Source organism: Polyodon spathula, chromosome 23, assembly GCF_017654505.1.
Source record: "Polyodon spathula isolate WHYD16114869_AA chromosome 23, ASM1765450v1, whole genome shotgun sequence".
In the NCBI taxonomy this organism is placed as follows: Eukaryota; Metazoa; Chordata; class Actinopteri; order Acipenseriformes; family Polyodontidae; genus Polyodon; species Polyodon spathula.
The window spans coordinates 14,556,485-14,568,490 of NC_054556.1; positions in this window are offsets into that span (position 1 = coordinate 14,556,485).

The window sequence follows — 12,006 nt, forward strand, 5'->3', positions numbered from 1 at the left end:
TCCAAAGTCTCCTCTGATGTTCTGCAGTGGACTAAAACCAAGGTCTAAGCCACAAAGTGGCTTTGTGTTCCCTCAGCTTAATAGTTTAATTTAAACTAAAGTTGACCTTTAGTTTTCTTACCACACTAGTACACTGGCCTCTATAATGCCAGCCATTTAAAAGATTAGGATGAAGACAAAATTGGAACGCACTGGAAAAACTCCAAGGCACTCCAAGGGCTGTGGCTTGGTGCGTTGATGCAGATTGGTTAGCGCTGGTCAATCCATGAAGCAGATAGAAAGGGGGAGTAAACCAAGAACAACCACACATGCAGATGTAGATATATATGTATTATTTCTTTGAATAAATACAATTCATGCTTTATAATTACTAGATGTAATTTATTCTGAAGTGTTTAAATTCTGAATTAGCAATTATTTTTCTGAGATCCTTTTGAACGTCTCTGGATATAAGTGTCAAGAGATCTTTCAATGCCATTAAAACACACAAGATTCAAAATTCTGTTTTTATGTCCTATAAAAAAACCTTACCACAGGTATAGAGACAATATAGCTGTGTCTCTAACCAGCGCACACGCTTAAATAAACACAATATAACACCTCAAAGCACTGGCATGGAATTAGTAAGCAGTAGCGTAATGTTTCCCAATGTTTGAGTATGTTTAACATACCTTTGTTGAGGGAAAGTGTGATTGAAAACAAACAGTGGAGGTACTTATGGGCTTCTGATGCCATGGCAACTACAGTTACTTATTTATATTCCAATCCTTTGAAATGCTAGTGTAGTACTGTGCACAAATCCATGCACTGCTTGAAAATCAATTCTTGGCCCATGCAGGCTCTTAATTAATGTGCAACATATTCATAACACAATTCTTGTATTCTCTCAACAACAAAAAGTAATTATGAAGCACTTCCGTTCACTTCATGTACAGCACTTACAAAGATAATTGCAGAAAAAAATACACTAGAACCTTAATTAACCAGTCAACAAAAGGACTGAGCATTTGTGACTGTGCAGGTGGTTGATTGTTCTTCTGCTTGTATTGTTAAGACTGCATGCATATTACAGATGGCTGTCAGTCCAGTTTTTACAGTCCAAGTGGAGCCAGCACAGGTATAACTGAGGATAAGTCTCAACTCATTAATTGTCTTTCCATGGTCTTTGCGTTTGATGAGATTTCTGAAACAAAATCAATAACAATAACAAAGAGACTTTCAAAGACATAAATAAGTCTCTTCTCATATATTCAGTTGCTGGTATGACTTGACTTGTAACTGATTTGCAGACAGTGTTGGAGATTAATGCATTACATATAACCACTGTAATCTGATAACATTTTTCTATAATTTCAGACAGGTAACTAAATGTGGTTACACATTACATTTTATAGCAGTTACTTTTAGTTACATAAAAGGACAACGGCTAGTTTATAACATAGGAATCCGAAAGCACTTCAACAGTGCAAGTCGTTAATGAATATTCCCAGCTGCAGCCTGACCAAACCAAAAACAAAATAATTTCTGCAAAACTTGGACCTTTGTAACTGTAAGTAATAAGTTTCTGTACATAGTTACAATGCAACTGCAATTGATTACTTTTTAAAAGTAACTTCCCCAGCACTGATGGTATGTATAGTTGAGAATTAGATAGCTGTAATGCCAGTTTAACAAGCTTACTAAAATAAATAAATCTCTTAAGTCTGGAATGGACTATCTTTCCTGAGCACAGAGCTATGATTGACCTCTTCAGATACTACTGCCACTCAAACAAAATGCAGGCAAATTAAGAGGGACATCTTCCTGCAGTGAGAAGAAACTCTGAAACACTCCCTTTCTACAATAACTGGCAGGACTCTATAGCACAACACAGGCAAAAAAAAAGGGCACCGCCCTGTTCATCATCCTCGGCTGTGAATTGGTTGCAAGCAACAACCATCAAATAGAAGTCATGTCATTGAATCCCAGACTAATCTGATAAAGCAGGGTTGACCTGGGTGACAGACGCATGTACACAATGCGCGTATCGATGCCCCGGAAGCAGCTTGTTACTGGCGCTTCCATCCAAGCTTCTCTGGATTGAACCATAGGCCCAAATGTTTCTTAATCCATGCTGCAATCTGGCTCATGGTGTATCTCAAGCAACAAAAATATGTCTAAACAGAATAAACAGTAACATTCCTTGTGGAAGTGAAACCTTCATGCAGGCGTGGCTGTTTGTTATTTCATCGGCTGTCATGCATTTTGTCTCGCTCAACCCGGGTCAAAGCACGTCGTCCGACATCCTGAGGTGGGTCGCTGAGATCAGGGTCAACACAAGTATGACCCAGGTACAAGTACAAGTATGGCTCAGGTACACTACATGGGATTGTGACCCCGGGGGGAGTGCCAGTGTGAAAGGAACTTACAATGGCTGCAATTGTGATAAGCCCTCCTTGTCCGGTAAAAATAATAATATACATATTGAGGCTAATTTCAAGCTTCTTGGAACACAACATATTGTCACGGAATCCTAAGCGATCTTGGAAAACTACGCAGGACTGATTTTAACGGCAGGACGCGGGAAGAATGATGTTTGTGGTAAGCAGAAGTGATCACTTTGCAGCACCACTGGTACTGCAGTATAGTTAGTATTGAAAAGTAAAACATGCAATACAAGGCAATATCAGCAAATTGAATATAGTAATTGCTTATTTTTACAGCCAACAAAAAAATAATATATATATTTTTTTAAATGACATTACTTACCTAATGGGCGGGGAGAGCTTGCATAAATGAAAGGAAATCCTTTAATTAGGGACATAAGAAGTTTACCGAAACAATCATTGCTGGTACATTTGTTGTCGTATGATTTATTAAAATATATAGGAAATAAGCACAGAAAATAAACTGATTTTTAAGTTTCTATCTGCAAAAAAAACAATTAAATCTGAAATGGAGCCCCTGTTAATACCCTAGTCACATTGCAAGATCATCATGTTGTGGTGTCATTGTGAATATAGCTATAGTTCAGATAGTGTTGTTAGTAGAGATATAACTAATTTGACAGTCAAACAGGGGTATACATAGTCAAATAGGTTAGTTGCCACTTTAAAACAAACAAACATTGAAAGCTGTGTTAGATTGGTCTGAATTTATGGAGGTTTTATGACACTTTAAGGTTTGCGCACCGTCTTTTTAAAACTCTTTTAACTATTTATTCATATTTTGAAATATCATTTTTGTGTTAATGGATTGCAACAGCACTTTACAATCACTGGCAAAAAGCTGACTACCATTTTCTGAGGTCGACTGTCACTGCTCTGTTCCAGTCGTCCAGTATTTAGTGCTGCCCCTAGTGGAGTACTCGGATACAGCAGTGTGCAAATGTATTAGAACACCTCAAAATTTTTAATTTATATCCTTTATATACCTACCTGCATGTAAACCTCTGGGTGGAGAATTTCAATTTTCACCTAGTAATCATCAATATAGAAAAAATAGGCACTTGTGTGAAAACGTCAGACCACTTTGTGCTTTAATTACGTCTTAAACAACTTCTGCGTTTGATCATTTCCGGCTATGCGTTTCTTTACTCTGGCCTATTAAAGTAATTAATTAAATTAGACAATCACACGGTTTTCAGTTACAGCGGTCTGATTTCTTATGCACAACAAATCAAAACAGAATCAATGGGGTCTTCTAATACATTTGCACACTACTGTATTAACTAACCACTAAGGGATGAATGTCACTATTCCCATCGGACTACAAATGCTAATGTGCTATTTTCTGATCTTTTGTAGCTCACCAAGAGAAGCACTGCTAACTGTTTTAATGTCAGTTCCTTTATTAAGGTAAAGGTTAATTCACATTTTGCCCTTTCTTCATCCGCTGAGCTTTTCGGTACATATCTGGGAGTGACTCATCTTTATTACAGGCATCAATAATGCACTTAAAACTTGATAGCAGACATTGTCATTGTTTTATGTGCTATGGGTGTAACCTGAGATGTTAAAATTTGCCTCGTTTGCAGTCATTAGTCTATATCCTTGTCAATTATCTCTTCATTATATTGTCAAGTTGAGAGCTCTGGCAATTGTCAGTTGTACTTTGATAGTCACTATATTTGACAATTATAACTGTCAATATTAGTAGTGCTTCATTTAAGAAAGCTCTTAGTATATTTTATGCTTTATGTTGCTTTGTGGCGTGGAAGACGAGATGTCTTTTAAAAAACACACAAAAGGAACACGCTTTATAGTTCAATAGTTTAGATAAAAAGGGATTGTTTGACGAACCATACTGAAAATTAAGTATATCTTTTAGTATCAAATGTTTGCTGTCTTGCAAAAAGAAAATAGTGCTATGTTTTGCATGTTAAAGTACACACAATAATTCCAGTAAATCATATCTAACATGACTTATCATCACGTTGCAGAGCTTGCATTTTCCTGCTTTTCCTGTGAATGTCAACTTACCTCCTCTATGTGAGCTCTTGAATTTGACGGGAAATGTAACATTGAACTATTTCCATAGCATTCCATACATTTTCTTCACTAACAGATTTATAACTTCCCAATAAAAAAAAAATGGAATTCACCTTTACCGTAATATGTGTAGTTTTAATAAAGGAGACTTACAAAACGTTGACATTATATATTAGGTAAGAGGTACTGTATGCACTTTGAATAGTACGTTTTAAACATGGAACAAACACACATGAAGTTAAAAAGAAGTCACACATGCCAACATGTGATTCCTTTAATTTCTTAGAATACGATAGAGTAGTTATTGGAACACAAACATATCTGTGTAATAAAGTACTATTCTGACTAAATTAGCTGAATTAAAGGAAAAACTGACACTTCCAGGAAGAGTATTATGGATTCAGGAATAAACACTGTTTAAACCATTCTTAAATGCACAGCAGGTTTTGAATGTTAAAATTCCTAGCAGGTGCCATTTCGCTTTTCTCTGCATTAGCAAGTCAAAGTACCATGCCTGCTGTTATGACTCACAAAGCAACGAAAGAAGGAAGACATGCTAATTTCCATTAAAAAATGTGTTTAAAAGACTTAAGTGTTTTAATGTATGCTTGTTTGGTCTCCCATATGTCATTTGGAGTAGTTGGAGTCAGACATAGGTAAAGCAGTTTCATAAGACCTTAACATTATTAGGTATTAAAAGCCATTTATGTCCAAATTACAAAGTGCACTTTTAATGAGAACTTGTTACTATAATGCACTGTCTGGGTTCTCTTTACTGCCAATGGCAACAGCTAAGGGTTTTACTTTTTTTTCAGGGCTAAATAGATTCAGTTCTTTCAGTCTATCTTCACACCTCATCCATTTAAGTCTGGTTGCTCTTTTTTGGACTCTCTCTGGGGCCATGGTGTCCTTTTTGGTGCCGTGGCGACCTGAACTGGGCACAGTACTCGATGTGCCATCTCACCAGTTCATTTTACAACCTTATCAGAACTTTCTTTCATGACTCAACCAATACCTTTTGACAAGATGGCTGCTGTGTATAGATGTACAGATTTACTCTGTGTTAAGGTGCCTTTGAATGTATCTCTAGTCTATCGTATCTAAATCCTGGCTGATTGCCAACCAAAAGGTCTTCATATTAGTAAGGAACAGCACAGCTATGTATTGCCAGCAATAGAAAAGGAAACTTGATCCAAAGTAGGTGATCACTAGATGGCGCTGACTTTTACTTATATTAAGATATATGCCTATGGGAGGCAACAAGAACCACAGAGCAGTTTTTGAACTCGGGTGAAAGCACTGCCCTAAAAGACTAAAAGGTCTCTAATAGAAATAGTACCAGGGAAGATAATAGCCGTGCACAGCTATTTTACATTTTAGCTGCATTAAAAAAGAAAAAAAAAAAAAAAAAAACGCCAAATACAATTCTAAAACAAATTGAATTATTTAATAGTTTTTTCCTTACTGAAATAATTATAACAATGTTGATTTGTAGAAAAGGGCTTTGAGAACCTTGCCCTTATCCACTGTCTTATTGTCACTTTGCAAATTCAGCTGCTGTTCTCACATTGGGGCTTTCAGCTTTTGCCTGCCCCAGGCACATGATGTACACACACTCATTGCAGTTGAAAGCTTTTACTTTCAGCCTTTTTTCCAGTAAATATAGATTTTCTTCTTATTACTTTTAGAGTGCACAACTATTTTACAACTGTTTTTCTTCCCAATTTAAAATGTCCAATTCCATTCCATCACTGCAGCCATTCCCTCCAGCAGCTCAGCAGAACTGAAAGTCAGTTCTCTGATCCCATGACCTAGCCAATTGCATGTTTTACACCCTGAATGTCAACAGGATATATTGGTGAGTTGCTGGGTACTATGCATGCAACCAACAATACATCAAGGGAGTACAAAATATGCTGAAATAAATTATGTTCCTTGGTCACAATACTGAACGCAATAGTTAAAAACACTGACAGGAACAAAGATATATATATATATATATATATATATATATATATATATATATATATATATATATATATATATATATATATATAAAATTCCAGTTAGTGTTAGTCCAATAGAGTAATAGTGTATTAATTAATTATGTTTAAAAGGGTGTGAGTGTGTGTGTTTCAGTGTGGGCGATAGTAGGAGTTGGATGTTATTGCGAATAGTGTGAAACGGGAAATCAAACTATTGGAAAAGGTATTTGGATTACTATTTGGTTTTGGTGACGAGGTAACAGGCTTAGCCTGCCTTGTTATTACTTAGAGAAACATTTGTGTAGATAGGGTCCGTGATCGGGTTAGGTTTTGTTTTGTTTATTTTCTTTGTGTTGTACATAATAAACAGCGCTTCCTGGCATTCTGTGTCAAAGTGTTTACTTGGAGAAGAAAAAAACATGTTACCAGAGGGCAATCCGTCACTATTTATATATACACACTACATCTTTCAACAGCAATAAAATACATACATTCTAATATTTTTACACATACAAATAATTTATTTATTGATGGTCTTTGTAAACCAAACCACAACACTAGCCTGGCTATTGGCAGAACCATTGCTGCTGAAATGTCTGTGCCGGGATAAGGTAGAATCAGTCCTAGAACTAGAGACATGTGTTACGGGTCTGTGGCTCATAAGAGAATCCATTTTTGATGGTACTGTATGTGAAATCGAAAATGGGAGGACACCACTTTCCCCAGAGCACTGACATGTTCATTCAGAAAAGCTTGTTTCTCTACATCGCTCCCCGGGAATTGACCACAAGGATACATTGCTTGGATTCTATCGCTGCATAAGATACAGTAAATCGCTAATGGTTATTTATTTAAAAATAACTTTTTACCCTGGTTTTCTCCCCAATCTTAAGTTCCCAATTATTACACTGTGTAACAATTTTTTTTTTGTTGTTCCTGGGTAGTAAGTGTTATTTCCTAATTGCTTATGCCTCAAAAGTATAGAAAATGGCTATTATTCCCCACAAACTTTGCTTTTGTGACCAGGACAGTGATATTTCAAAATATCACTATTTCCAATGGGAAAACGGGCAAATGTGTGTCTTTTCGTTCACATAAAGTCAGAAAAAAACAACATATGAATCCAAATTAACATGTATTTATACTAAAGTAATACAAAGATGACTGCAAAAGATTTAGAAGTGAGTAGTTTTTCGAGATTTATGATTATACTGTATTCACCCTGAATGACTCAGGAAACGGCGGCTGGAACATGCGTCCTCCGTAACGTGCTCCTGCCAATCTGTCATTTTTTGCACTGTGGATCCACAGAGAGGCCAGACTTATGGTGCCAGAAGACAACACAGAACTGCAGGTGCCCTATCAACCACAGGGATCACTGGTGCGGTGAACCGTGGATTCATCTGCCGACCTAAGCTCTTTCTACCCAGACAGAGCTCAACCAATTGTGCCCCCTAGGAATCCCCGCTCATGGTTGGCAGTGACATAGCCTGGATTTGACCTTCGTTCCCCAGCCTGTAGGGAGAATCCTACACTCCACATGGAGCACCTTTACTAGATGTGCCACTCGGGATGCCCATTCCAAATTTCTAATAAAATCAATGATCCAAGTTCTGAATTCCCGATACCTGAATCTAATTTCCATGTGCTGGTTCGGTTGCAGCTTATGCTTTTGGATCTGATCACAGTGTGTAAAAATATAGTAAAGCAACAGGAAGGGAGTGGCCTTTTTACTTCAGCTTTGATGGTTTCTTATGCACATTCTTTACATTTAATTCAAATAAGATAAAGTACACAGACAAGGCTGACGGCCAATTACTATTTAAAAGAAAACACAAAGAACATAAACATAAGAGGACACTCTCAACAATTAATTACAGTATTTATTTTGTAAAAGAACTGAAAACAATGAAGACATGCAGAATAATTCTAATTACACATTAACCATCATTTCGGATCCATCTGGATCAGGGTTTTGTTTCATACCCAGAAGGATTTCTTTCTTTTTTTTTTTTTTTTTTAGCAACACAGCCGTGTCTGAAGAAGCTGCTTCAACTTGAAATCTCAATTCCTTGAATTGTTAAATTATGAACACATTCACTATAGTCTTTCCAGAACACTTTTTGCCTCACAAAAACTGCAATACATTTCATTAACTTCACTATCCTCCAGATTGGAATCTAATATAAATATGTAGTGACAAGGAAATCCGCCATCCACTTTCAATGGAATCCAAACCCTGTTATCTTGTGACAGACACAGTACAGTTTGGATAAACAAACAGGTCAATAGAGACACCCGAGCTGAAAGGCTGACTAAGCTGAAGATAACTGCATTTTTTTATTCAAAACCAGAAAATTGAAAAAGAAAAGATGAAAACACTTCTTGCAATATAATGCACTGGTGAGACCGCACTTAGAGTATGGTGCCCAGTACTGGGCACCACAGTACCAAAAGGACATTGTAGCCCTGGAAAAAGTTAAACAAAAAGCAGCAAGACTAATCTCAGGAATAAACCATGAAGTTAAAGAGGGTGAACAAAGATGAATTAAGCAAGCTACATCCAAAAAAAGAGTAATGCAGTGGGAACTCAACATAAATAACAACCCTATTCCCCAGATCATTTCAATCATTTCAGTACAGAGAACACAAGCAACAAGATTCATCCCACTTTGTGACTGCTTATCTCTCCTGTTATATCCACAGATATTAACATACTGTTTTGTATGGGTTGTATAGCAATAGACAACTGTCAGCAACAATCAAACATGTGTTTAAATGTACATAAGACTGTACATCTGTTAATCTTTAAACACTGGATAAACTGTACCAAACAGAAAACAAAACCAACCTCTTCCTTAAAAAACCTGAATTGCGATCACTGCACCCATTAAATACAGCTGTGGAGATGCTCAATTGCCTAATCAAGTTCCATTTATAAACCAATGAGGGAAAAACAAAACAATCCCCTTCCCAGTTTATTGTAACCTTAAACACCTACAGAACAATGACACACACACCGTGAATAGTACTGATGTCTTTCAAAGTTCATAAACCAAACAGTCAATTAAGGCACTACCTGGCCAGGAAGTTATTTAAATTTTACTACATATGTATCAATGATAAAGGGTTCTCTTAAAATGCAACTTTTGGTTTACTTCAAAAAACAGAATATTTAATGTTCTCTAAAAACATCAGAATTTTACTTCAAGCTGATTTTTTTTTTTAATGGATGCGAAAGCATTGGAATATGATAAGATAACTTCAATTGTCTTGTTAAGCTTGGCTGGGTATAGAGTGAAAAGGAGTCAACTCAGCAGATAGGTTTCTTAATTAACAAGTCATACTGCCTGGGGAGTGAAAGGTTCTTATAACGTCCGCTGTGTTAGAAGAGTGTGCCATTCGATTATTGGAGGCAGGACTTTGCAGTTTAAGCACATCTATGTGCACTTTTATTATTAACAATTCAATTAAAAATAAATAAATGAATAAATAAAATCACCCAAGTTATTTTGTTGAGTGGGATCCAGTGCACCTTTAATGAATGAAACCTTTTCCATGGAAGTGAAGATTGGGCGGGTACTTGACAGCCACCTACTGCACCTAGCACTTTCCGTTGGACACATAATTCATAAAAGTCATTTCACGCCGTCCTCCTTTCACTTTCTGTAGGAAATGTTATGTATTGTGCAATGCGGTCACACAAAGCACTAGACACTTTCAAGATGTATCATGACATGGTGGCTTTACTTATGCCATGACAGTTGCCCAGCACTTCCTGAAAACTGCCACTAGCATGAAACCTTAATGTAGTTAGCACTTGTAATGAAGCAGTGAGTGACACATGTCGTGCCTTCTTTTTTGCTGAAGTAAATCACATACATTTGTAATTTTCAATCTAAACTTTGCTATTAATTTGGAAATCAATATAAAGATCAGGAGTGTTTGATCAATCCCTAAGCACCCTTTCCCTTCTACTATGTACCGTACTGACAACGAACAAGTAAAATCAATGCCATTGCACATATCTCGGGTTCCTCTATGCTAACTCTAGATTCGCAATGAAAAAGGGCACTTGCGGTTGCTTCCAGGCATTCACAGATTTTAATATCGCAGACCCTGAAAAATCTGCGATCCCTTCATGAAACAGAAAATATTACTTGCGATCTCACTGTGACGGCGATTCCTCGCAGGTTGCTTTCATGAAACGGACCCCAGGTCATCTCGGATGCCAACATGTATATGGTGGACGCTGTTATTTGGTACCCAGGCAGCCCACATGACGGCGTCATCTGGGTGAACTCCAACATTTCAGAATGATTTGCCAGTGGGGAAATAAGCGGTGCATGGCTCTTGTGAGACAGTGGGTTGCTTTTATTTTATTTCATTCACCAATTAGAGCATACATGGATAACATGACAATCATGACTACAATAGTAGCCTGCACTAATCGGTTATTGGGCAAACTAATATCCTCACACCACATAGTTTGTTCTTTTTGTGTGTATTATTATTATTATTATTATTATTATTATTATTATTATTACCATATTTTTAAAACAGTTATCCCAAAAGACAACAATGTATCAGTTAATCATACAATTAATCATACATAAGCATTAGTTTTAGCACCATTTTAGTGACAACCAAAATAATTTTTTGCAAAAATTAGAAGTGAAAATAATAAAAAGCAAATGAGCAGAAAACTATAAAACCATCATATAATACACTTAAATACTTTTTACTTAATATTTTGCCCATTATATCTCCATGTTTGTGCTTAAAGTACAATAGCAGCATGTTTACTTAGCGGGCTGGTAAGTTCCGGGAGTTGACGATGTTGTATCTTCTGTCCTGTAGCTGCTTGCATCCAGTCCCCCTGAAGATCTTCAACAGCCTCTTCTCCTATAACCTCCACAACCATGTTTTCTTCTTCAGTCAGTTCTTTTGGCTACCCTCGACCTCCTTTCTTTCTCATCTCACTCAGTTTTGTCTGGCTAGCGAGGTCTGTCCATTTCTTCCTCACATCACCAGCAGTTCTCTGTTGTTCTCCAACAGCATTGATCCTGTCCATGATCGACTGCCATAGTTTTTTTTTTCTTATCTTTGTTTGTTAAGTTAGTGGTAAGTTGACCAATTAAGGCTAATTTGTTTTGTCTTACCATTTGAATTCAAACTTCTATCTTGTCCTCGAAAAGTTGCTCTTTCTGGTTACAGCGGCCATGTTTGCTATCACACTTTCTAGCCAATCACAATTCTTTAAAAGCACTTTACAAGAGATGGCAGACAGAGCAGTCACAATTGACCTCGTTGCGATGTGCTTGATGAAATACAAGCATTGTAGTCCTGTGTGATCATAGTCACACAATGCTGATGAAAACCTGGAGTCGAACTATATCATATATATATATATATATATATATATCTATATAAATATATTATTATATATATATATATATATATATATATATATATATATATATAATATATATATATATATATGTGTGTGTGTATATATATATATATATATATATATATATATATATATATAT